Below are 5,753 nucleotides of genomic sequence, written 5' to 3'. Positions count from 1 at the left end.
CTGCTTCTGTCACTGAAAAATGGGGCCCTGTGTGGGACGGAGGGAGGGTCCATGAGTCCCTGGCCCACCTGACTGAGTATTTCCATGGTCTTAGCAAAGACATACTTACAACTTGAGAATGACAGTTAGCTGTGTTCATGGTGGCATGGCCACTTTTAATGGCCTTGAACTGTCTGAACATAACTGAAGAGGCTCAGGCTGATGCAAATCAGCTATTGAATGATAGTGTTGAAAAATTGGAAAGACAGGTGGCAGTTTTGATGGGAAAAAACCTAATTCAATCATTCTCCTATGGAAGATCAGTAACAACTGTCTGGAGGACCATGGGGGCCCTGTACAAGGGAATCTGTATAAAATGGACTCTGTAAATGAAGGCACTAAAAGGTCAGATTTTGAGGTTTCATTTGGACTAGATCTATTTGAGATCTGACTGATTGTAACCCAAAAATGAAAAAAAAAAAAAAAAAAAAATGCAGGATAGGCTGGTGGGAGTGCCCTGACCAGTGTCCACCCCCCAAACCCTGCTGCCCATAATACAGCAGCTGAACTGATGGATATAGTACAGTGGTTTAGACAGAAACCAAGAGAGCATGCCAGCATAGCTGCTCTGGTTATGGGACATGGAGGCAGAAAGTGCTATGGTGAATGGACTGGAAATTTCAAAACTGACATCCATTACTACTAACCCTGCCCTCAGGCAAAGACTTTATGCTCTTGTCTGGAGGGCTTATCACAATAAAGATTGGCGGATTTGCTGCGTAGACCGGTCAGAACTCAGATCTGCGTTGTGCTTCCTGCGGCACCAAACGCCCAACAGTGGCAGTTCCGTGTATTGGCCAGCAGGTGGCAGCAGAGACCACGGAAAGAACGTCTGCGGGACAGACCCTGGGGATCCGTTCTCTTTTGATTATAGGGGAAGAACACAAAGATGGAAGAGGAGGGAAGGGGGAAAAAAAAAATAAAAATAGAAAAAATCAAACCACAGCAAACAAATAAAACTTCTCCAAACGTAGCAAACGTGAATCTCTGTCAATAAATAAATGAGTAATTGAATTGATGTCTGTTTCCCCTCTCCCCCGCCCCCCACAAAACTTCTGAGATGAAAAAAAACCACCTGGTATCAATTGGACAGATGCACACAGTGAAGCCAGGGATGGTCTGAAACGCAAAGCAGCTGAGCAGCTTTTAGAAGAAAACAGAGTAGTAACAACTTCTGTACCTACATTCACCACTCTGAGATCCTGTCTGGGTCACCCAAGGCTTGTAAATAACCACTGGGTCGGTTCTGATGTCGAGTGATTTGTTGTCAGTTCTCTCATGGTTCTCCGGTCAGTTCTCCGGTGCCAGGATCTGCCACAGGGCATTCTGACCACGGGCATCATGTTTCTACGCTGCCGCCTGCATTTAACAGGCAATGGGACTGCCCAGCATGTGCAAGGCAGCACCTCTTTCACACCACCAGAATGTTTAAGGCTGTTGGGATTGTTGTTAGCGTCCCATTAACACTGAGGCTAGAGATACCCTTAGGATTGACATTACTATTAGCATTACTTTGATGGTGCCCTATCTGGGTCATTTCCAGGGGATGTCTGGAGTAAGGCATAGTGTCAGGAGAAAAAGAACAGACTCTGTTACTTTATAAACGTGATAATAGAGAGAGTTCATTGGAAAAAATACAACGCTTAAATAATACAAAGCATGCTTCTGATTGGATGCAGGCATCATCTGGGCTCTGATTAATATTACTCTTAAGGTAAAGATTATTGTTACCTTAATGATTGTTTTTTGGATTATGATCAGGGTTAAGGTTCCTTTTGCTACAAACTTCTAGCATCATTTTTGTTGTTACATTTGGAGTTAGAGACTATTTTAGAATCAGGGTAAGGGTTAGGATTAGAGTTACATTGCGGGTTAATGCTGTTATCTTTACAGCTCCTGTGAGGGTTGGGGTCTGGGTCAGGTGTTTAAAAAACGAAATGAAAAAAGAATTAAAAAAATATATTGAAAGCTTCAGATTTCCTTAATCTTTGTGGGAATCATATAATGTGCAACTCAGATCTACCTCTTCGTGCAGTGACTGCCTGTAAATTTGCTGGAGCCTAATATAATATGGCCTTGTGCTTTCCGCTAACTCACCTTCATTTCATTTTCATTAAATTTGCTTGGTAGTCTGATTTTGGTGTGTGGATATTTTAAAACAATCTAAATGACATTGGCAAAAAATTAAAAATAAATTAAAAAATGCATGACAGCATCAATTGTATCAATTTTTATAGATAAGAAGAGCAGTTTTCCTTTGTTTTCTGTGCCTCTTTACTTTCTTACCCTCTCCCCTTGTGTGAGAAACTCTCAAAGTCAAAGCTTTCTAGTTAGGCAAAGATGGCAGCGAGAGCAGCAGCGCTTATTCATTATTGCAATACTGCGCGCACATCCCCTATTGGCAAGGGAGAAATTGCACACAAGTCAGTGAAATCAATTCTGTTCTATGCCCTAAACCCAATGCAGGTCATGCTCTCATGGCTCTCATTGGTTGAGCATCTCAGGCTCACAGACTCCTCGAGACTGTTGCTAGGATTCATTTCCATATAAGGTCAATTACCAACCTCTTGTTTTTAGGTTTGCCTTGTACTTTTCTGTGGAGAGAGAAGGGCAATGTTTCCAAAAGTCAGTACATTCATTCTGTCCTGTGCTGGGCTCTACCCACCCTGCGTATTTATCTTGTGCTTGTCTCAATTCTCCCCATGTCAGAATGCCCCCAGTCTGAACTTAACTCTGTTCAGCAACTTTCTTGGTGGAAAAACTACTTATACAGCTGTTTTACAAGAGGGTTATACATTCAGTTAGGGCCTACACTATGTACCGAAAATACTGGAAACTTCCACTGCAAAAACACAATCTACCTCTCCCATCTGTGCAGCCTTGCAGACCCAGAGCATGCCAGGTTATTTCTGCTTTCATAGCATTTGCATGCTGTAGGGTGAGCACAAGGTTCTGCTGCTTGATTCTTCTGCAAGAGCTGCCTACCAGCAAATGGTTGCAGGGATGGAGGATGTGACAGAAAGCATTTGTCTCCACAAGAGCAGAGTTACATTCAGTGCAGAGAGTGTGAGAGTCAGGTTGGTGTGGAAAAGCACTGACACGCTGGGGATGATGCAGTGCTCACATGTCTAACACTCACAGACATTACTGTCAGAAGGATGGTGCTGTGTTGTGCTTCTACCTTTGGCAGCCCCTGCAGAAATGCTGTGGCACACAGAACACCTTTGTATTGCACTGAGTGCTGCCATGCAGCATGGATTTAACACACCAAATCCAGAGGAGCATGACTGCATCTAACTGCCCTGAGAAAAACTACTGTAGCTGAAGAGATGAGGAGGCAGCTGCTCATCTGCAGAACAAGCAGGACTGCCAGACATTGGGCCAGGTGAGCACCTCCTGCTGCAGCGTGATGATGACAGGGCTGGAGATGATCTGCAAAGCCAGCTTCAAAGTGGGAGACGTGAGTCAACATGGCAGGAGGACAGAGGTGTTAGGGAGCAGCCAAGGCATCAAAGAGTATCCAAAGGCTTTGAAAAGTATCACAAAGCAACAGCCAGGAAGACTGGGATTATCACGAGCAGCAACCTGGATGCTAGAGATTATTTGCTCCCATACAAAATGGTAGAGATCTTGCTGCAGACATCCCAAAGCCAGGCAAAATGGGAACCCAGAGCTCTGCCTGCACGAACCCCACATCCATAGCGTTGCAAGCTGAGCTGCCTTGCTGTTTGTTGCATTCATCCCAATCCCTGTGAATGAAGACTCAGAATGCAGTCAAGGCGATGATTGAGCATGAGAGTGACTTTATTCAATAAAAGACAGGAGGGCTTGAGAGGTCAAGGGTTAAGATGGGACTCCTCTTGTCAAGATGAGAGTGGCTCAGAGCTTGTGCTGCTGCCTGGTGCCTGGGACTGGCAGCCTGACTCCAAGTCCCCATCTAAGATGCTCGGCTTCACCTCACTGATGCTGACCTGCTCCTGCATGGTGGTGCTGCTGCTGGGGCACTCGGGCTGTGCTTGGGATGGGCAGCACTGCAAAGGCGCTGGGTCACAATCCAGGCAGGTGACTGCTGTGTCTGGCAGGCTCAGGTCAGGAGCTTCAGCAGAGCCAGGAGATATGAGAGCATGAACGTGGATGAGCCCCTTGTGTCCATCACTGTTACCATGTGGAAGGCTGTCATCCGAATTGCAGCGATTCGTGCTTAATAAGAACTCTCCATTGATGGAAACACACTGCACATCACTACTTGGTTTGGATCTCTGGGATTGACAAGGGCTTGAATCACCTAGGAAGGCATAGAAACACAAGGGTTAGTGTCAAACATTTGCAAGTTGAATCATGAAAGAGGTTGTTGATACTTGGTAATAGAGTGGCGGCAGGAAGAAGCAAATAAGCTTCAAGCAACAGAGCCACTGTCTTGAAAGTGATCCTCATTCAGGTCCAGCTCATGTGTTGTTTCACTGTAATCTGCTTCTTTGGGTCTACCTAGTTGGCAGCAGCACTCGAGCTGTTACTGATATCATTGAAAAGAACTGGAGACAATCGTTCTATTCCTAAGAGCTTCAAGGTGCCTAGAAGCACAAATAGAAACCAGCAGTATTTCATCACTTCACCAAAAGGAAGGTCAAACACCTGAGCTGTGAAGAGCAGTTACAGAACCTATGCATAAGATCACACCAGACATACTTTGTTCTAACAACAGTTATGGCACATAGTCCATTTCCTTCAATATTCCCAAAATGAAATGATGTGGAGCATTACAGGGAAAGAAACACTGCACACAGACACTATGACCCTGATTATACTCAAGCAGCAGACTTAAAACAAGTCAGAGTTTTAGATTCCAGGATATTTCAGGACCTATCATGTGTGAAATTCAGTTACACAACAGTGCCTTGGTGCCTGCGTTTCAAGCAACTTTCAGATCACAGCCATGTAAAATAAAAACAAATTCAGTGCAGAAATAGCAAGCCTGTACCTTAATACTCATGAGATTATCCATTTTTTACAGCACTCTGACTAAGTTCTAAAACTTGCTCATCCCAGTTCACTTCAACAAGTTCCACCAATTCAAGCAACGCAGTTCTGAGATCCTGTGTATGTTAGGCAGATAGAATTGAACAGTGCAGAAATAGTCTCTGACAGCTTTAAGAGCTCCGTTCTGCTTACAAACTCTCAGTCCAAAACTATTCTCAGTTTTAAGGAAATGAACACCTGAAGCAGTTGGATCATCTGCCATTTGCCGCATTCTGCTTCTTGGCATCATGATTAGCACAAAGGGTTTTCTGCTGTCCTGCAGAGATGGACAAAGTCCTGCTTACAAATGGACCAAGTTTCAGTGTACAGCAGAGTTTGTACCAGACTAAAAAGCCACGTCATTCAAATCATGTGCTCAGGTTGTTATGCACTCAGAAAGGAAACAGAACCAACTGTTGAATTCTGAAGGCAATCTGTGGGGTCCTACATTACCTCCTGATTCTGGAAGAGGAAATTCTAATAGCAAATGCAGAACTTTGCTCTTCGTAGACATGAGAAGAGATGGCATTTAGCAACATTCCTTTCTGGGAAATCAAATGATGTGTCTCTATTTTTACTACAGATAGTATAGGGAGCAGCCAGTTGAAGAACCAGATACAAAAAAATCCAGCCCATTGGCAAGAAAATACTTCTCCTTAAATTCTGTATGCTATCATGGTACAGAATTAGGCTACAGT

Source organism: Coturnix japonica, chromosome 30 (genome assembly GCF_054131305.1).
Source record: "Coturnix japonica strain WE chromosome 30, WE-NBRP24, whole genome shotgun sequence".
In the NCBI taxonomy this organism is placed as follows: Eukaryota; Metazoa; Chordata; class Aves; order Galliformes; family Phasianidae; genus Coturnix; species Coturnix japonica.
The sequence above is the reverse complement of the archived record's forward strand: the minus strand, read 5'-3'. Positions refer to the sequence as shown.